The following is a 22,808-nucleotide window of genomic DNA, read 5'->3' on the forward strand; positions in this document are numbered from 1 at the left end:
TTTTGTTATTACCCGTTTGGACTATTGTAACAGTCTCCTTTTCTGGTCTCCTGAAGAAAGAAAGCTATTGGCCAGCTGCATTAAAAATGCAGCAGCGAGAGTTTTAACCAAAACAAGCAGACAAGCTCATATAACTCAAGATCCTTCTGCTTGTTTATAAAGCTCTCACTGGCACAGCACCAGAATATCTGAAAGACGTTTTGCTAGCATATCAGCCCAATAGAGCTCTCAGGTCTTCTGCTAGCATATCAGCCCAATAGAGCTCTCAGGTCTTCTGACGCTGGTTTTCTCTGTGTACCACAAAAGAAGAGATTTGGTGAGGCTGCATTCTCATTTTATGCACCCAGATTGTGGAATGCACTGCAAGTTTACATTAGGGATGCAACCTCAGCAAATGTTCAAGTCAAGACTAAAAACCCATCTTTTTAATATTGCCTTTAAATGACTCAATGATTACATTATGATTATATAATGATTGGAGCACTTTGAGCTGCAACGTTTGCAGGAAAAGCGCTATACAAATAAAAGTTATTATTGTTATTATTATTATTATGTACTGTAAAATGTAATGTTTCTCTGACAGAAAATAAGGAGTGTGTTTTCTTGACAATTATGTGAAAGTGTGTATATGTGACACGGTCTGGTCGATCGGTCCGCAAGTCGCCATCCAATGTAATCATCAGACTTTTCTTTTAAAAAATGTGAATACATTTCCGCGTTGTTGAAAATCAACGACACATCTCTAGTCATCTAACACAGCTTGTTTTGTGAGCCTGCTAACAATGTAAAGTAGTGTTGTAGTTAACTAGGTAACAATGTAAAGTAGTGTTGTAGTTAACTAGGTAACAATGTAAAGTAGTGTTGTAGTTAACTAGGTAACAATGTAAAGTAGTGTTCTAGTTAACTAGGTAACAATGTAAAGTAGTGTTGTAGTTAACTAGGTAACAATGTAAAGTAGTGTTCTAGTTAACTAGGTAGCAGTGGGGATTACTCACCCAATCCATTGCGTTGTTGCAGTAGTTTGGCTTGACTAGCGAGTTTGTGTCGTGATTCTCAACAACGTTGAAACGTAGTTCCGTGTTTCAAAAGAAAAGTCTGAACGTTTTGATTGGTTGCCGACTTGCGGGCCAAATGACCAGACTGTGTCACATATTCATATTTGTTGGAATAGCAACGGAACACAAGAACCTGTAACAATTCCTGATGCTAAAAGATGGATTCTTGTTTTTGTCAAATTCACAACTAGAATGAAAAACAATCCCTTAAATGTTCCCATGTCAAACATCGAGCTACTACAATGTTCTGCCTCCAGCAGAGGCGTTGGTATACCAGAACATCCCCCAGATCTGCCTCTCTCTCATCCTTCATTCACACCACTTAGATACAAAGTGATTTAGATAAATAAATGAATTATCATGCTTATCCAATTAATGTGTGCTATCTGAGATGGCAGGGTCATTTGTAATGCTTAATTACAACGTCAGCCCCGATCTGAAGTCATATCTATTTGTTACAAACGTCCATCTTGTGTGATTAATAACCCTTGTCCTTGTGTGTGTGTGTGTGTGTGTGTGTGTGTGTTAGCGGAATTGCTCTCAGCAGAAAGTATTAGAAATTAAATAGGCAGAAACACACTTGTAATAAAGGTTTGTCATCCCCCATGTTTAAATGTGTCCTGTACACCTTGTAGATGGCACACAAACCTGATAAGAGCAGATAAATATGAACATAGAATAATTGCAGGTCTTGTGTGCGAATATATAATCTATATTGTCCACCTGAGCCTTGTGTTGCTTTGTGTTCTACATCCTGTCCATCAGATGAGATCTAACGCTGCTATTCTACGACCTGCCCCCCCCCCAGATATACACCCCCCAGCCCCCACATCACCATATTCAAAGTAATGGCTGCTCTCTAAATGTATTTCAGAGCGAGAGAAGGGATTGTTATTGCCGTCAGAGGCAGAGTTTATTGGTTTTATGCCGTTCACTGTCATAATCTCCATAGCAGATCCATTAGATGTTGTCCTGGGGTCATTTGGAGATGTCAGATGTTCCCTTAATGCATCTGGAGGGCGAATGCTCCGAGCAGAAAAGGACCGACCGTAACGACATCACAACCTCACAGACACATCTGAGTCCCCAGGGAATGACGTCTAGGATGTGTTAATGTCCAGGTGCGTCACCTGATGTTAATCATTGTTACATCACTGAACCCAGCAGCTGGCCCAGCTCAGACAACCCTCCTGACACGGCCACAGTCAGAGCCCTGGCCAGGGGACTCACACTCTCAGGCTGTGTTCTCACTAGAACATTTAGGGTGTGTTCTCACTAGAACATTTAGGGTGTGTTCTCACTAGAAAATTTGCTTCACTTGGAATCGGAGTTTAGGATAAAATTCGCTTTGCTCTGCGTCGTTTGGAGCTGTGAGAACGCGCATTCGAAGTCGCTCCCGGAGCAAACAACCGACGCATGCTCCGCTTGAAAAGGGTGGTTTCGCTCCGGTTAGAAGCGACGCATCGAGGCTGTCCACAGGAAAACAACAGCGCATGCGTGTTGATCTGGATAAGAGTGGGACGAACGGGCAATTTTCAATTTTTCTGACAAATCAACTACCACGTCTGTTGCTTCGATTGCGTATGTTACTTTGTTTACATAAAGGGCTGTGGGAACGCAAATCAGATAAATAATTTATGCAACAATGTTGCAATCTCATCCACTTGCTCCGGGTCCTGATTCAAACTTTCATGTGAGAACATGACCTTAGTTTCAGTTCAGTCACTTCTAGCCAGTCTGTCATCGTCGTAGAAAGGCTCAACAAGCAAGGAATGGTTCAGCTTTGCTTATTTTCTTTGTCGACTATGTAGAGACTGACTGGAGGGTTCTCAGTCTCTGGCTGTCTCCCTCTGCATGTGGTGTTTGTGCAGACATGCGCTGTCATCTCCCATACCTGTCTCCCATACGTGTCTCCCATACCTGTCTGCCATATCTATCTCCCATACCTGTCTGCCATATCTATCTCCCATACCTGTCTGCCATATCTATCTCCCATACCTGTCTGCCATATCTATCTCCCATACCTGTCTGCCATATCTATCTCCCATACCTGTCTGCCATACCTGTCTCCCATCCACATACCTGTCTGCCATACCTGTCTCCCATCCACATACCTGTCTCCCATACCTGTCTCCCATACCTGTCTCCCATACCTGTCCACATACCTGTCTCCCATACCTGTCTGTCATACCTGTCTCCCACACCTATCTCTCATACCTGTCTCCCATACCTGTCTGCCATACCTGTCTCCCACACCTATCTCTCATACCTGTCTCTCATACCTGTCTACCATACCTGTCTACCATACCTGTCTCCCACACCTATCTCTCATACCTGTCTCCCATACCTGTCTGTCATACCTGTCTCCCATACCTGTCTCCCATACCTGTCTCCCATACCTGTCTACCATACCTGTCTCCCATACCTGTCTCCCACACCTATCTCTCATACCTGTCTGTCATACCTGTCTACCATACCTGTCTCCCATACCTGTCTCCCATACCTGTCTGTCATACCTGTCTCCCATATCCGTCTGGCATACCTGTCTCCCATACCTGTCTGTCATACCACTTAATTGTTAGATATATCTGTTACGGACGGTACATGTGGGAAAACTAGGGTTAGGGTTAGGGTTAGACATGCCAGCATGTACCAAGTCGACGTAGCACCTAACCCTAACCCTACTTTTCCCACATGTACCGTATTCCCACATGTACCGTAACATATCCATGTCGGAGTTGACTTGTTTCCTCTCGTTTCTTGGGCTGCGTTCGTAATTTTGCTCTGAGAGCGCCGGAACGCACACTAGGAGCAACGTCATAAAGGGACCAAGTAATTTGATTGGACAAGAGGCATTCCTTGAGTGGTGATCAGATTTCCAGAACGTATTTACGAACGCAGCCTCGATTATCGCTGTTTTGAAATGATCGCTGGTAGAATTGCGCCGCTCTTTTCCCATTGACATCATGGTGTCAAGTAATGTAAATAAATGTGCTGAATTTAGATGCCCTTTTGTGTTTTCATGCAGGGATGTTCAAAGTATTTTACTTTCAACCAGGTATCTGATTCTGACCACCTGTAGTCACTTGTAGGACCACGTAGGAACTAGCCCAGTGAGCAATAGACGTCTTTTCAACCTCGCGTCTAGAATATAAACCAAATATAGACCAGCTATATTACGGCTATATTTTCTACTTATCTTAAATGCATGAAAACCGTTATTAAACCCCTCTAAACTGTCAGAATACGTCCCAGACGTCATGTAGTATGAGATTCCATGTAGTCTAGCATAGTTATTCATGCGGAAGTGGTGGTTTAAATTGCGTCTATACGTCGCTGTCCTTTAACCCAGATAAATGCGGTCTGTGTCTAAACCTGTTTTAGTCTAGCAGCACGTTGAGTTTAAATTAATACCCTAAACGCCTGTAGATTGTCAAAATATATACCAGACCGTCATTTATTCTGAGATTCCATGTAGTCCAGCATAGTTATTCATGCGGAAGTGGTGGTTTAAATTGCGTCTATACGTCGCTGTCCTTTAACCCAGATAAATGCGGTCTGTGTCTAAACATATTTTCTACTTATCTCAAATGCATTAAAACCGTTATTAAACCCCTCTAAACTGTCAGAATACGTCCCAGACGAGTTGATACATCCACACACGCACGTTTGACAGGCAGAGTGATAATGACACGTGGCTTTGGTGTGTGAAGCTTTTAATTGAATAAATGTGCTTGTTTTAAACATTTTAAACATTTTAAACATTTTAAACATTTTAAACATTTTATTCATTTATTCACTAGCATCTTCCAATCCCGGGCCATGGCTAGCTGTCCAGCTTCTGGTTTGGTTGGAGGATGGTTGGACTTTTTCTGTCCCTCTCGGATGAATGCTGGTGCCGTGATGGAATTGGTTGCTTTCAAGGGCAAGGAGTTGGTGGTATTCCTCTTGCTCTCAAGAGCTGCTGCCAGGCTCTTGAGGACCTGGTTGTGCCTCCAGGTGTAGCGGCCTTGTGCGAGGCTGGTCTTACAACCGGACAAGATGTGTTTGAGAGTCGCTGGAGTTGGGCAGAGGGCACAGGTTGGGTCCTCACCATACCACTGGTGAAGGTTTTTTGGAGATGGGAGCACATCATAGGTAGCTCTGATGATGAAGCTGATGTTGCTTGCCTCCATTCCCCAGAGCTCCCTCCAGCTGAGCTTTCTCCTTTCCAGACCAGCAAAATCTTATTTTGGAGTTAACATCTCTTAACATTTTGTGTTAATTACAATGTACTCATTATAAATAAATGTCAAGTAGTCCCAATACACCTCCTGCTCATTATGAAGCACAGAAATGCCTGACAGGTCTGAGGGCCAATCACTCGTCCCCATTCTGCCTCTGTTAGCCAATGAATGAGCCAGAAAGGACAAAAGGGGGAGGGACTGAGGTGGCCTAGTATGACTTTTAAATTACTTGATGATTTTATTTCATTTCTTTAATTTCTTATTTTTATACATTTTACCCACTTATGGGATGATATATATTTATATATATCCATGTGCTGGCATTTTTACCATCACTTAATGAATAATAAAGTATTACTTGAGCAGAGCAGTTCAATGAAGCGTCGCTCTTACCATACGTCATCGCACCACACACCTCTCCACACACCTCTAATCCTCGCCGCGGAAGGTCACATAGCAGTTTCACCAGCGAAAACATCACATTTTCAGTGAAGCAAGTCGAAAACCCTGTCCTTTCACCACGAAGGTTTGTACAAATTCATTAACTGGGTATTTGAAGGGGTATTTGCGGGTGAGTACAAAAATATGTTGTTTTTACGTTGTACAAACCATGCTGTCGAAGAACGTAAATGAAACTAGCTAAGCGGTTAGCAAGTGCTAACCTACGACACAAAGCTACGTTAACGTTATCTAGATTTTTAGATACGTTTTTAGAGTTTTAGATAACGTTACTTGATTATTTGTTAAACACTGCAGAAAAGAACGTAATGTCATTGCTATGAGTTTAACCAGCTTTGGGTGAATTGGAAGCTTAAGTTAGGGCTACTCTAGGAATCGCCATTGGCCGCGTGGAGCTAGCTAACGTTACAGGCTATGGCCTTGGTTTGTCTAACTGCAGGCAAATAGTGCTGGCTAGCTGCTGCCGATTTGCAATGAACGCAAGTGAAAGTGCGCCTATTAGGTAGCCTAAAATTTCGGATTTAAACCCAATGCTTAATAGGTACCTAAACATTGAGGTAACCTGTAAACTTGAGCCATTTCTCCTTCTCTTTACTCTTGTCAGTGAAATGGCACCATTGTTTTTTACTGACTGAGAGCCACTGTTGCACTTGCAAATTGAGTGACAGGAGAGCAGATCAGACAGGCGATCTCATCCCAAACGAACTTTTTATTTGATGAAAGTGGGTGTTGATATGAGAATTTATTCATTTATTTATAAATACATATATATTTTACAATGGTATGTGTAACATTTGTGGTTGTGAGATTCATTGTGGGCATTTAATTTCAGTGTTTTTTTTATTTTAAGTTATTGATTTTAAGGGTTATTGATAGGGGTGTAACGGATCACGGATAATCCACCCTCCACAGTTCGGAACGCATGTGTACCTGCGGAACAATAGCAAAATGTAATCAAGTAATAACATTACTTAATATTAGTTAATGTCTCTTGTAAATCACGACGTAGAGTTGCCATGAAGCTGTGTGCAACCTGATACCCTGAAATCTGATACCCTGAGCCCTGCGAGAGAAAAAAATAATCTGTGACGTACTCACTGACTCGACATCACCCTGGTGTGTTGACCGGGGAGCAAGAAAAAGGTAGCTCAACAACTTCTCCAAATGTCATTTAAACAACCCATTCCTGCAGACTCAAACCGTGCTAAAGCCATTACAAATTCCATTGGGAAGTTTATCGCGACAGACATGAGGCCATACTCCGTTGTGGAGAACAGAGGGTTTCAAAATATGGTCAACGTGCTTGAGCCACGCTACCTGGCTGTGCCTGCTACTTCAGTTCCTAGCGAGAGATTATTCTCCACAGCAGGAGCCATAGTGACTGCAAATAGATCTACCCTCTCCCCAGACAATGTGGACATCATCTTTTTGAAAATGAATATGAAGTTATAAACTTGAGGCTGCTTTGCTTTATTTGCTTTTTTTTTATATACCATGTTTAAATGTATGTTCACTTTATTATTTAGGTAAAGTTAGGTTTCACTTGGCAACCAGATTGCAGCAGTGATGTTCAAGGAAAAGGTAGTTTTTATAAAAAGATAAAATGTTTTGTGTTGATCCGAAAATGATCCGATCCGTGACTCTAAATCCGTGACACGATCCGATCCGTGAGTTTGGTGATCCGTTACACCCCTAGTTATTGATTTAACTGGAATTTTTCTGTATGAATTTATGACCTGACTCATCCTTTGTAAATAGTCTCCATTTCAATCATCAATATCAAACTGCAATACTGCTCATGTGCAGTTCTAATGGTGCTGTGTATTGTGTAATTTACGAACTTCTGGTTTCTTTTCCAGTTTCTCAGCTGGTGGCTGACACCAGTACTTCACACTATTTGGTGAGTTGTATGTTACTTACACACCACACATAAACATGGCTTCCAACTATGTAAGGGACTGGAAACGAAAAAGGGCTAGATTGGATGCTGCCTTAGCATCAAGCAGTGATGAAGAGCCATCTGAAGAGAATGTGCCACAGCAGGAGGAGGGGGGGGACACACGTGAGGAGGGGGACATGCAAGAGGACGTGTCTAACTTGACTCAGCAAAGCTCTAACTATGAGAGTAATGACGAAACAGAGGAGCATGAGGACTTTGGGGAAAATCCAGACTCCAGTGGCTCAGATGGAGAGCTCTTAGAATTAGACTCTGCACCAGAGGATGAAGTTGCTGCACCGGAAGATGAGACTGCTGCACCAGAGGCTGAAGAGTCCAATTTAAGACGGGACCTTGCAGCTTGGGCCACCGGCACACAGCAAACACAGAGGAGTTTGAATGAGCTGCTCCGCGTCCTCAATATACATGGCCTGAATCTGCCTGGAGATGCTCGTACACTGCTTGCAACTCCACGTTATATTGAGAGCCAAGTTAAGTGTGGGGGAACATATATGTATTTTGGGCTTGAAAGTGGCATCATCAGGCATCTAACGCATTGCACTAACCCAACTGGACCGGTAGTAGTTGATATCAACGTAGACGGCCTTCCCTTGTACAAGTCCTCTCAAACCCAGTTCTGGCCTATTTTGGGAAAATTCAAGGATGTAGAGCCTTTTCTTGTTGCCCTCTATTGTGGGAATACAAAACCCAACTCGGTGGATGACTATTTGGACGACATGATACAGGAAATGAAAAGCATTCAGGAACATGGCATTTCTTATCTGGGAACATCATTAAAAATCATATTCAATGCCTTTATCTGCGACGCTCCAGCAAGAGCCTTTCTGAAGTGCATTAAAGGCCATAATGCTTACCAGGGCTGCGAACGATGTGAGGCTGCGTCCAACATGGTTGAGGGCAGGATGGCTTACACAACAGGAGGTGAACATGTAAAAAGAACGGATGACAAATTCAACCAGGTTCAGTACACAGTCCACCAGAAGAAGGCGTCGCCCCTCATTGCTGCTGGTGTTGGTTGTGTAAGCCAGTTTGTACTTGATTACATGCACCTAGTTTGCCATGGGAGTGTTAAGAGGATTCTCACGTACTTGCTGAAGGGTCCTGAGGAATGTAAACTTGCACCAAAATTGAGAAAAGAAATATCAGACCGGCTAAAGGCACTCAGAGGAGCAATGCCTTCTGAATTTGCAAGGCAACCCAGGTCTCTGGACGAGTTGGATAGATGGAAAGCTACGGAACTTCGTCAGTTCCTTCTCTACACTGGGCCAATTGTGCTTCAAGGCATACTGCCCGATGCCCACTATGACCACCTGATGTGTCTCACAGTTGGTATTTCAATTCTCCTGCAGTCTGACACTGAACAGAGAAAAGCCTATTTGGACTATGCCAGGGATGTGCTAAAGCACTTTGTAGACAATGCTGTGAATTTCTATGGGGAAACCTTTCCAGTGTACAACATCCACAGTCTTCAGCACTTGAGTGATGATGTTGAGAAGTTCCAGTGCTCTCTCAATGACATCTCAAGCTTTCCCTTCGAAAACCATCTGCACTCAATCAAGAAAATGGTGAGAAGTAGCCACAACCCAGCGGTACAAGTCGCAAAAAGAATTGCGGAAAAAGAGTTGGTCAAACCAAAAAGACAGACTTGCAAGACATGCTTTGTGTCCACCAACATGAGAGACGGATGTTTTATAATCGACGAAGGGATCGCGTTTGTCCAGGAGAAGAGGAGTGATGGCACAATGGTGGCTGATGTTGTCAACTTCAATGACGCTAGTAATGTCTTTGAGCGTCCATGCAACTCCATGCTGCTTAACATTGCCTATGTGGAGCGGACCACGAGGAATGAAGCTCAGCAAAGAGTAATTACTAAAGGAGACCTGCGGCGCAAGGCGGCCTGCCTTCCGCACTTACAGGGGTTAGCCATATTCCCACTGCTGCACGGAATAGAGTGACTATTTCTCTTGGTAAATATGCTTAATTTTAAATGCACTTATTTTCATAACATAGCCAAAATTGTATAAAAAATTAAGTTTCATTCAATATTTAATAATATTCATTAATATTTCCAGGCTACCATGGCGCGCCATTCTCAGCGCATCCCTAAAAAAAGAAACTATGTTGATTATGTGCAAGGTATGTTTTAATTTTTATAGCTTGTCTATTTTGTTATTACAACAATTGAACAAACTTAACACCAAACTTTTTCATCCATTTATGCCTAGATATGTCTTCTGGGGATTCATCCATCTCTCCACCAGCCAAGAAATGTACGAGTAATCCATACCTTTATTCATTTCTGCAAGACCTGCAAATGTTCAGTAGCATTAGCATAGGTATTGACACGTCTTTGTCATTACAGGTGTTGTCTTCCCTGCCCCACCGCCAAAATTCAAAAAAGTCACTTCAGGTAAAATCTAGTTGGCGCTCTATTCTATACTTAAATGTATAAATGTTAACTTTCTATTCACCCCGGATGTCTGTCTTGCTACAAATTGATTGTTCATGTGTAGTTATTGTTCATATCAGTATATTTGTTGCAGGGTTGCAGAAGGCCTCTGTGAAGCAAATGCTAGAAAAAGGCCCCCCAAATCCATGTGAGTTTGGTCACAATGTTGGTTCACCCATCTCAATTTAATAATTAATTTGTATTTAAGAAAGCACATTTTAACGATATTTCCTTTTAACGATCAGTTTCTATGGACCTCTTTGAAATAGAAGAAAAGGACAAAGAAGAATATGCCTGTAAGCAATGCGTTTGTATTTTTAAAATATAACTTTCCTCTCATTCTGTGCTACTTGTTCCTGTTTGAAGTTGTTCATGTGCTTTGATCTTTGTTTCAAAAGCCACTGATGACTCTACAATTATAGACTCTCCTCTGCAGTCATCAACACCAGGTACTATGACTATTTTTCTATATAATCTCAATTCAGTTCATGTAGTGTGTTGCCGATTTGTCTTCCCAGCCTCATAGTCATAGAGTAGAGCGTAAGGACAATAGAATAGGGGACAACCAACATTTGTTACAGCACACATTTAAGACAAAGACAAATGTCCAAACTAAATAAAGCATGAGGACGTCTCAATAGCCTTTTTTTACAGCAATAGTTGGATTTGAGCAGAGTCTTGAAAGTCCATAGATTGCGGGCGGTCTTGATGTTAAGTAGGCTAGCCACAATGTTAGTCCACCCATCTTCATTTTCCGTATTGTGTTCCATATTGTGTTGAACTGACATTTACTTCAAAGAAAGCAGGTTTTAATGTTTTAGTTTATTTTACAGTTTTTCAGAACCTCTACACCCTGCCTGAGAATGGTGAATGTAAGTAATGAGTTAGTATTCTAAATATATAACTGGTCTAACTTTCCTCCTCTACTATTTATTCCTAGTGAAACTAACTTGAATATATGGGATCATGTGATTTATTTTTGTTTTTTTTTCGCTTTGAAAAGCTGATGAAGATTCTACTTTGTTACCAACTCCACACTCATCCACACCAGGTATTATAAAAAATGTTAATGTTGTTGTTACATGAGAATATGGTAAGGTCTGTCATGGAGCTGCAAAGACTCATAACACCTTTCTTGTTGAAATAGTCCCAGTGTCTCAAGACCCCCGAACGTCCACTCCTGTCAGAGAAATGCCATTTAAAGGTAATGGCAAATTACATTACAGATTTTGATGTATTATGCGAAGGTAGTAATGAAGCACCGGTAGTATGTCATAGACATTACATACATTATTTTTTTACATACATTACATACATTATTTTTGTTTCATCAGCACAAAAGAAAAGTCATAATCCTCAAGCTTTTGGTGACAAAGCTTGAGGATTATTACTTTTCTTTTGTGCTGATGAAACATAAAAATGTAACAGCACAAGCAAGAAATACTAAAGGTTCGTTTTCAAATCACATTGTCAACAGTTGTCACAGCACATGTCCGACTTATTCTTAAGTTTACCGTACAAGGATGAAGTCAATAGCAACCCCTTGGAGTTGAATAGAAATGATTCTATGTTTCAGACTTGACCCCTAGAAGGCTGAGTCAAATATCAAGGTCCAGGGCCCTCATTTCTTCACCAGCACAGACCAGGACTCCTAGAGGTTTGTGTTCAAATCACGTTGTCACAGCATGTCTTAGTTATTGTTGATGTTTTGACACAGATGAGGTCTAGAGCGACCCTTAACAGTTGAATACAAATCATTCTATGTTTCAGGCTTGTCCAAGAAACGCCTGACTCCACAGAGGGCACAGAGCTCCAATGGTACTTCCTTTTGATAGTAAGAAGCTTACAGGTCTGTATTAGTGACCTGTATCACTAACATGTTTCATTCTCATTTCAATAGTGGCCCTCTCTGACTCTCCACCAGCACAGACCAGGACTCCTAGAGGTTCGTGTTCAAATCATGTTTTTGTTGTTGTTGTTGTTGTTGTTTTGACACAGATGAAGTCAAAAGCAACCCATTGAAGTTGAATACAAATGATTCTATGTTTCAGGCTTGACACATAGAAGGCTGAGTCAAATATCAAGGTCCAGGGCCCTCATTTCTTCACCAGCACAGACCAGGACTCCTAGAGGTTCGTGTTCAAATCACGTTGTCACAGCATGTCTTAGTTATTGTTGATGTTTTGACACAGATGAGGTCTAGAGCGACCCTTAACAGTTGAATACAAATCATTCTATGTTTCAGGCTTGTCCAAGAAACGCCTGACTCCACAGAGGGCCCAGAGCTCCAATGGTACTTCCTTTTGATAGTAAGAAGCTTACAGGTCTGTATTAGTGACCTGTATCACTAACATGTTTCATTCTCATTTCAATAGTGGCCCTCTCTGACTCTCCACCAGCACAGACCAGGACTCCTAGAGGTTCGTGTTCAAATCATGTTGTTGTTGTTGTTGTTGTTGTTTTGACACAGATGAAGTCAAAAGCAACCCATTGAAGTTGAATACAAATGATTCTATGTTTCAGGCTTGACACATAGAAGGCTGAGTCAAATATCAAGGTCCAGGCCCCTCATTTCTTCACCAGCACAGACCAGGACTCCTAGAGGTTCGTGTTCAAATCACGTTGTCACAGCATGTCTTAGTTATTGTTGATGTTTTGACACAGATGAGGTCTAGAGCGACCCTTAACAGTTGAATACAAATCATTCTATGTTTCAGGCTTGTCCAAGAAACGCCTGACTCCACAGAGGGCACAGAGCTCCAATGGTACTTCCTTTTGATAGTAAGAAGCTTACAGGTCTGTATTAGTGACCTGTATCACTAACATGTTTCATTCTCATTTCAATAGTGGCCCTCTCTGACTCTCCACCAGCACAGACCAGGACTCCTAGAGGTTCGTGTTCAAATCATGTTGTTGTTGGTACATGTTGTTGTTGGTACACCCCAGAAAAGCCTGACTCCCCCTAAACGTATGTATTCAAATGCATCTCACGATTATCTGCATGTTTGTGATTTTTTTCTTCTGCTCCAAACTGATTTAGCAAACTTGTTCGTATGCTCTCTATCTCAACAGGACCTAAAGACAAACACCCAGTCTCAGAGAACAGTAAGAATTCCAATTGAAGCTAGTAACATTTCATGTTATTTGACTTCAGTCCTGTTAAGTATGTGAAAATACAAAAGAAGAAGCTCCTTCCATTGCCTCAGTCAGAAATGGTTATATTTGTGAGATCTTTGCGGTTTGCTTAAGCACGGAATGTTTTCACTTTGTTTAACTTATTACATTGTGATTTACATCAGCATTCCAGAAGAGAGTTGTGGGCCTACTCCTCGAAATTTTGGACGAGGTGAGGAGGAGAGAGCCAGGGCAAACATTTTCACTGCGACAGCTGGGGACAGAAACAGAGTTCACAGAGCAGGAGGAGGAGCTGAAGAAGGAACATTTCCGACAAAGCATGGTGATAATTTAAAATAAAAGTTTACGGCTGCATTTACCGCGACAAATTTAAACCCCCAAAAATGTAATATACACGAAAATGAGTTCAATGTATAATACACCTGAAAATGAGTTCAATGGAGATGGCAAAATATTTAAACTTCAAAGGGTTGAAATGATTGTACATGATTTGTAAAAAAAATTCCACACAGACCTCCGTGATGATGAGGATCGGAGGGAAAAGTGCAAGGGACTGCATAAACAAGATGATGGACAGGTATTTAAATGCATGAACAAAGACGCAGGTTGACTTCATGTATAACATAATTTCACCCATAATGCACATTAGTCATGTAACGGCTTTTCCTCCTCTCTCTTACAGATGCATGACAAATAGCCTGATGTCCCTTTTCAACATCAGTGGTGGGGGGCCGCGGAACAAGAGGGCCTTTGGGCAGACTGCCCTGTACCGTGTCATATTGGGTAGGTTGGAACCGATAACTGGGCAAGAAGCATTGTATCTGCAAGGGGTGGGGCTTTTTTCTTCTCTTCCTCTTGCTACCCTTTCTATAGTCCACAATCGGCTCCTTGGTCTTGTCGATGCTGAGGTAATTTTCCAGGCAGCATTATACTAGGTGGTTAACTTATCCTCTGTACTGTAGGCCGCCATGTTGTTGTTGATCAGGCCTGCACCGTCATCAGCTAACTTGACATGATCAAAAAGGTGTGCACTAAAGGTTTGTTGTCTATAGCAACGGCTTCAACTCTACTATCCATACACGGGGGTCTAGGGTGGGTGGTAGCATACTACAGATTATTTTGTGGCGAGTGTCAAACATTTGCTCACTATAGGAACAAGAGCTACAGGGCACCAGACATTCAAGCATATTACATTTTCTTTGGCACATAGTAGGCAATCCACAATTTATCTGGCTCTTTACTCTTGCTTTTTAAAGTTTTAAATGGGATTCTTCTGTGAAAATAACTTTTATTTTGCTTTATTTAATTACAGAGGCTGTCATGAAACTAAAAAAGGTCACAGAGGTGGAGGCAAGGGCGAGCATCGGAGATCACCTGAAGCAGGCCCCAGGCAGAATGGGCGGTGCTGGCTACAGACAGAAGACAACCTAAATGTTGTCTCATAACTGTCAATAAAAACTATTATGTTGTTAAATGTTCCTATTTAATTGTTATGTTATTAAAAATGTTGTAAATATGTTGTTAAATGTTCCACAACAATCAACATTGTTATTATTTAATATTCTTTTTTCCTTATTTTTATTTTGTATTTACTAGTTAAATGTTTACTAGTTAAATGTTTACTAGTTAAATGTTCCTATTTAATTGTTATTATGATATGTTGTTATTATGTTGTTAAATGTTCCACAACAATCAACATTGTTAATATTTAATATTCTATTTTCCTTATTTTTATTTCGTATTTACTAGTTCCCTAAATAAATACATGTTCCTATTCATATTTCCTTATTTATATTTACTTATTACTCATGAAAATTGTATTTGTCTACTTATACTAAGTGTTTAAACGTCTAGGCTATAACAAAGCTAAATTGATGTGAAATTGGAAATTGAAACGTCTGTTTAAACTGCATTTCAACAGCTATATATAGTCTGCCGTTGAAATGCCTATAGAAACAGTCGTTTCAATTTCACCTCCATTTGGCTTTGTTTTAGCCTAGACGTTTAAACACCGGTGTTTCAATGTCTAGGTTATAATTAAGCTAAATTTAGGCTAAATTGGAAATTGAAACAACGTCTATGTTTCAACGGCATTTCAACGTCTAAACATAGACGTTTTTTAAATTTCCAATTTGGCGGGTATTTAGCCTCGATTTCGCCTAGACGTCTAAGGGCCATTTAGACGTTGTTTAGACGTCTAATCAACGTAAAATTGTTCACTGGGAGTTAACCCATTTCTTGTTGCACTGAAGCAGGTTGATTCACTGTATAGCTTTGTCTAAATGCAAGGGGTATCCTTTTTGTCCAGAAAAATATGTTGAAGTCCGACATATTTCAATCTCGCCGGTACCAGTGAAAATAAGTCCCTCTAGGCACAATTTGCATTGGGTGATGCAAGCCTGAGAGGCAGTTCGGGGTGCGACATGCCTTTGACAGAAAAATTGCAGTATAATAGCTAGAGAGAGAGTAAATAATGACCCCATTGGAGATAGTACTGAAGAACCTCCCTTGACAAAGGGGAACCGATCACTGGGTCCACCTTTTTTGTACCGGTAAGGTCCGGGGACAGTGGTCGGACTCGGAGCACACCACCACACGACACAGAGTTACCAAAACCAATAGAAAATAGAAATACTTTATTCATCAACAATTCATAAGCCTCACAGCATGTTATTAGTGGGCTGACCGGCCCTGCCAAGACCTATACCCCCCTCAAGCAGTCTATCCCAGTTAACCAGCGCATAAGGCACTTACGTGCTGTTCACACCCCTGGATTAACCAGCTATCATACAGAATAATTACACCCTATATAGGCACACATGATTTCACCCTCTCACTAGGCACACATGATTTCACCCTCTCACTAGGGCCTAGGCACACATGATTTCACCCTCTCACTAGGGCCTAGGCACACATGATTAGGGTGCTTTGATTAACAGGTACGACCAGGCTTCCTTTGACCAACCCGACAGCTAAGTTCCCCCAGCCTCAGATCCCACCAATTAACCCCGCTGTTTTAGACTATTTAAAAACCTACAAAAATCGAACAACCCCCCCCCCCCCCCCCCCTCCCAAACACAGACACGGACAATAACAACAAACAACATGTTATGTTCAATAATGGAGACTGAACTCAGAGCTTCAAGTTGGAACGTGTACTCCATTTAATCAAACACGAGTCTAACACAAAACGTAATACGGCACATGTCGTAAAGCCCAAACTGTCGTAAACACAGACGTAACATTTCCCCCCCCCTCACACAACCTAGGTGTGATACTCAGTCATGTAATCACGCAAGTGCTCGGGCCTGTTGCGTGCTCGAACCAGACGTGGCTCTGGTGCAGCCACAGCCACTGGTGGCGGCTCCACGCCTTGGGGCTGAGCCTGGTAGGCCGGGGTTGCTGCTTCATCCAACCGTGCGGCTGGCAAGACTGTGGAAGAGGCCACACTCAGCGCTGGGCCAGGGGGAGGCTGCACCTTACGCAGGCGGGTAGCATGCCAGCGAGTGCCGTCGGCGAGCCTAAACGAGGCCGGGCCAAGCTGTTTGCTGACCTGGACAGGGTCAGACCAAAACGACTGGAGTTTGTTGTCCCGATGAGGTCGTCGGATCCTGACCCAGTCCGACACAGCGATGACAGGTGGCCTAGCACGTCTGGCCCTGTCGAAACGATCCTTCATCAAGCGCTGGTGTTTGGTGACTGTGGCTTGAACTGGATGGACCGGGGGCTGAGCTATTATAGGGCGGAGCCTATCGAGAGGCAGCTGGAGCTCCCGCCCCAGCATGAGGGAGGCTGGGGAGACTCCTGTAGTGGCGTGTCGCGTGGCCCGATAATGCAACAGCGTCTGGAGGAGGCTGGTGGTGAGCGTGCACCCTTGTGCCAGGTGGGCCCTGATGCCATTCTTCAGGGTTTGGTTCAGCCGTTCCACCCCCCCGTTCGCAGCAGGGTGGTAGAACGCTGTGCGGATGTGGTGGATCCCTTTACCCACTAGATAGGAGGACAGTTCATGGGAAACCATTTGAGGACCGTTGTCAGTCGTGATCCTCTTGGGCAGGCCCCAACGCGCAAACAGAGCGTCGAGAATGTCGATCAGCACCTTTGCTGTGACCGAGCCCACAGGTGTCACCTCTGGCCACTTAGAGTGGAGGTCGTAGGTCACAACGAGAAAACGCTGGTGATGTGGTACCCCATGCAGCTCGCCGCAGATATCCAGTTGCAGGTGCTCCCAGGGTTGAGATGGCCAGTCCAACGGCTGCATGGGCGGGGGTGGAGCTGGAGCCCTGGTCTTACCACTAAGGAGACAGGCAGTGCAATCCTTGACCAGGGTTTCGAGTTCCCTGTCGATGCCTGGCCACCACACAACCTCACGACAGCGCTGTTTGAGCCTGACTATGCCCAGGTGACCCTCGTGCGCCATAGCAAGGATACGCGCCCGAAGGACACCTGGGACCACAGTGCAGAACCCGCGAGCGACACAGGTGTCATTCCAAACCGACAACTCCTCCCTGATCCTGGAGTAAGTGAGTAGCTCGTCAGGTACTCTTACCGGCCACCCCTGCGTGATGTAGGTTGAGAGTGTAGAGAGGGTGGGGTCATCGGCTGAGGCATCCCGGAGCTCCTTCAGCGACACCGTCTCCTGAAGGGGTGTGTGGAGGAGCTGGACGAGGTCATGCTCAGCCTGGTCCAGTCCGGGGGTCAAGGTTGGGGCTGTGGGTGGGCTGGGGATTGCGCGTGATAGCAAGTCGGCTACCACGTTGTCTCGTCCTGGCGTGAACTGTAGCCGATAGTTGTACTGTTGCAGGCGGTCGGCCCAGCGGTGGAGGCGGAGTGGCTTGTGACCGGTGCCAGACGTGGCCAGGAGGGTGATGAGGGCCTGGTGGTCTGTCCTCAGTGTGAATAGCCGTCCATAGAGGTACATGTGCCAGCGCTCACATGCCCAGAGGCATGCTAGGGCCTCTCGCTCCCCCACCGAGTACTTCTGTTCCGTGGGGCTGAGAGCACGGGAGGCGAAGGCGATCGGTCTCTCCACCCCCCCTTGCAGCTGGGACATCACCGCACCAATGGCTGTGGCAGAGGCGTCGCACGTGACAAGAGTGGGGCTGGCCAGGTCGAAATGCGCCAGGACCGGTGGCGAGGTGAGTTGGGCCTTCAGGAGGCGTACGGCGTCTGAGCAGGCAGACGTCCAGAGCCAGGGCTCGTCATGCTTCAACAGCTTCCGCAGCGGTGTGGTTGTGGCCGAGTACTGTGGCAGGAAACGGAGGTAGTACGCCGTCATGCCTAGAAAGGAGGCCACCTGAGCGGCTGTGGTGGGCTCCGGGACATGATGGATGGCCTCGGTGTTCGAGTGCAGCGGGTACGTGCCATCAGCTGAGAGGCGGAACCCCACAAAGTCGATGGCTGGGGCGGCGAATACACACTTCTCACCATTGAGTGTCAGGTGATGCTTGGCCAATGCACTGAACACACTGTGGAGACGCTCGTCGTGGCTCTCGACGGTGGCCCCGTGAACCACGATGTCATCAAGATAGATGGCCACACCTGGGATCCCAGCGAAAATGGAGGCCATGATCTTTTGGAAGCAGCTGGGGGCGGAGCTTAAACCGAAAGCCATGCGTTTGTAGCGGAAAACCCCTCTGTGAGTGATGAACGCTGTGAGGTTGCGGCTCTCGGGGTGTAGTGGCACTTGGAGGTAACCCTGACGGAGGTCCAGTTTAGAGAACACGCTGGACCCGTAGAACTGGGCGGTGAGCTCCTCTATCGTTGGCAGGGGGTATTTGTCAGGGATGATGGCCTTGTTTACCGCTCTCAGATCCACGCAGATGCGCAGCCCCCCAGACTTCTTCTTCGCCACCACCAGGTTGGAGATCCAAGGCGATGCGTTCACCTGCTCAATGATGTCGCTATCGAGCATGCTCTGTAGTTGAGAGGAGATGTCATCGCGGAGAGCCAGGGGGGAGCGGCGGAGGGGCTGTATAACAGGCATCACTGTAGGATCTAACAGAGGCTGGTGGGCAAAAGTGTCGAGGCAGCCTACACCGCTGAACAGCGCAGGCCACTGTTGCTGCCAGGGGGTGGAAACGGTGTGAATCTCTGAGCCAGCTGTGTCTAGCAGGGTGAAACCGAGGGCGTTGAACAGGTCGAGGCCTAACAAGTTGGTCCCGTGGCGTGCAACGTTGAACCTGAAAGCCGGCAGTGTCCTCTCCCCGTACTTCACAGGCAGCTGAAAAGAGCCCACAATGTCAATCTTAGAGTTGGCATAGCCACGCAGGGTGGTGGAGGGCAACCCCAGGGGCACATGGGAGAAGAACTGTGTATAAGTCGTCAAGTTCACAAGGGACACTGTGGCTCCAGTGTCTAGGAGGAGCGGCAGAGTGACATCACCAACCACCAACGAGCATGTTTTGAATGGCGCTCTTCCTGAGCTGACATTATGGATGACTGTGGTAGGTGACTGGGAAGCTCTAGCTGGGGCAGACCTGCAGACCTTGTGAAAGTGGTTTAGTCTCCCGCAGTTGGAGCAGGTTTTACCACGGGCTGGGCATGTCTGAGCTCTTGAATTGTGTGCAGAAGAGCCGCAATTCCCACACGGCTGGTGTGGCTGGTCGCGTGACCGAGAGGCCAGTAAAATGCTCTCCCCGCCGCTGGTTGCACTCACGTGGAGGAGGGGCACCTGTAGGCTGTGCGCGCCCTCTGCCGGTGAGCTGGGAGAGGCTGAAAAACTAACTGCACATTCTAAAGCTGTTTCAACCTGGACCGCCATGTTCAGAGCTGCTGATAATGTAAGTTCATCATTTTCCAGTAACAGTCTTTCCCTAATCTTGTCACAGTTCGTGTGCAAGATGAGTTGGTCTCTTATCATCTCGTTCTGCAATGCCCCGAACTTGCATACGCTCGCCAAACCCCGCAGATCAGCCACATACTGTGTCACTGTCTCACCTGTTCGTTGGTGTCTTCGTCTGAATATGACGCGGCGGAGAAGAGCGCTTTGTGGAGGGGCGAAGTGTTCCTTCAATAGTTCCACAGCGTCTGTGTATCTCGCCGCAGTGCCAAGAGTTCCAAACACGCGCTGACCCTCCGTTCCCAGGCAGTGCCGCAGCAGCGCGCATTTCCTCTTGTCTGATACATCCTCCAAACCGGCGGCTAGGATATATGTTTCGAAAGAGGAAATCCAGCGGCCCCACGGAATCGGTGGTTCTGCCGGGACTGCTAGGAAAGGAGGGGGTGTTGGTAGAGAACAATCAGCCATCGCTCGTCGCCAATGTTATGTTCAATAATGGAGACTGAACTCAGAGCTTCAAGTTGGAACGTGTACTCCATTTAATCAAACACGAGTCTAACACAAAACGTAATACGGCACATGTCGTAAAGCCCAAACTGTCGTAAACACAGACGTAACACAACATAAATATGTTAACATTAAAAAGGCACTTAACTTGCCCAGGTGGCAAGACCCTCCCCCGGGGTCTGCGCGTTGTGGCACCGTGTCGACTCGACCCGTCGAGTCCAGGGGCGGAGCTAAATGGGTGACACGGGGTGGCACCCGCCCCCCCTGTGATCTGATTGGCCACCCTGTGTGCCCCCCAAACGCCCATTGGGTGTTGAGTGCTGTCAATCAGTATGACGTTGTGAACATTTCGAGAAGCAATCGGATTGGCCATCCCGTGTGTGCCTCCGCAATTTCATTGGCTCTTAGTGATGTCAATCATTGTGTGCTTCAGCTACTGAGCTACAGAATCTGTATCACGTTAATCCCTTTGAAGAAGGGCCGCATGATAGGGAGACTGTGACGAGATGGACAATGTAGGAATTGGATAAATCCAGAAGATGGCAGTAGTGCAACGTGTAGGTTGAAATTGCATGTATGTATTATGTATGTTACACATCAATCCCGATTCCCTTTTCTACCCCTATGGCTCGTTTTCGAGTGTGACTCGATTCGAAGCCAAGGCCTTCGAACAGAGTCACAAGCCATACCCCTTGAAATCTACCCCTATGAATTGGGACGACCCTTCACGGCGGCTACGTCATCAACAGTGGTTTAAATAGACGCGGTACGGGTGACGCGTTATGTTGCCGGCGAATTCTCACATGACTCGCAATGCCTTCTTCAGCTGTGTTTATTTCTGTTGCGTGTGCTATAAGCATCTTTTTTCGTTTATTATCAACACACCTGAGAAATCATGGAAGAGCAAGACGTCTTTGACGCGCCAGAATACTGACGGAACAGTTTTGGGTATGTACGATAGACTGCAAAAAAGTTTTTAACCAAGCAACGTAAGATCCCTAGCTAACAAGATGGACGAACTGAGACTGCAGGTTGCTTCCAACAACACCGTGGGGGATAGCTGTGTGATTATTCTCACAGAAACCTGGCTCAGCGCTTCCATTATTGACTCTGCGGTCGAGTTACAAGGCCGCTCTTTACACCGAGCAGACAGGACATTGCTAAGCTAGAAGACCCGCGGAGGCGGCCTGATCATATCTACGAAGGACATCTGGTGCTTAAACACAAAAACTGTAAGTAGCCACTGCTCCCCAGACCTGGAATACTTGACTGTTAAATGCCGACCCACATACCTCCCGAGGGAATTCAACACAGTGTACATAACATCTGTATACATAGCACCTAGCGCGGATGCTAGCTTAGCATTAGCCCGGCTACATGACGTAATCAGTGGTGGACAGATCCCCAGGCAGTACACATAATAGCGGGAGACTTTAATCATGCTGACCTGAAGGTAGTACTACCCAAGTTTTACCAGCATGTTAAATGTGCAACAAGAGGAGATACCACACTGGACAAGGTATACACCAACATCAAGCTTGCCTACAAGGCTAGACCGCTAGCTCATCTAGGCATGTCTGACCACGTGTCCATCCTCCTGATCCCAGCCTACACTCCCATGAGGAAAAGTGCCCCCATCACCACTAAGACTGTCAGGACCTGGCCAGCAGGGTCCGCTCCACTGCAGATCTGCCTGAATGACACCTCATGGCAGGAATATGAGCATGAGGACCTGGAACAGTTCACGTCGTCGGTTCTGAACCACATAGTGAACTGCACCAACTCAGTCACCGTGGACAAACGTGTCCGGGTCTACCCCAACACGAAGCCATGGATGACTGAGAAGGTCCGAAAACTGCTCAAGGAGAGGGACAACGCCTTCTCAGCGAAGGACACACTGCTGTACAGCACCACCAGGGCTAACCTAAACCGTGGCATCCGGGAGGCCAAGGCAGACCACAGAGAGAAGATTGAGGAATGCTTCCTGAGCAACGACTCCAGGCGGGTGTGGCAGGGGGTTCAGCACATGACAAACTTCAGAGCCAACAGGCTCACAGCCGCTGAGGACGACCCCCTGCTGGCGGAAGAGCTGAACTCCTACGCCCGGTTCGACGAGGGGCGAACGGAGGTAACCACCACACAAACACCACTCTCTCCAGCTCTCAGCAGCCTCACCCTCACAGAGCACGAAGTGAGACGCGTGCTGAAGGCGGTGGACCCCAGAAAAGCCTCAGGGCCGGAT

The sequence above is a fragment of the Nansenia antarctica genome (genome assembly GCF_963989245.1).
Source record: "Nansenia antarctica genome assembly, chromosome: 1".
In the NCBI taxonomy this organism is placed as follows: Eukaryota; Metazoa; Chordata; class Actinopteri; order Argentiniformes; family Microstomatidae; genus Nansenia; species Nansenia antarctica.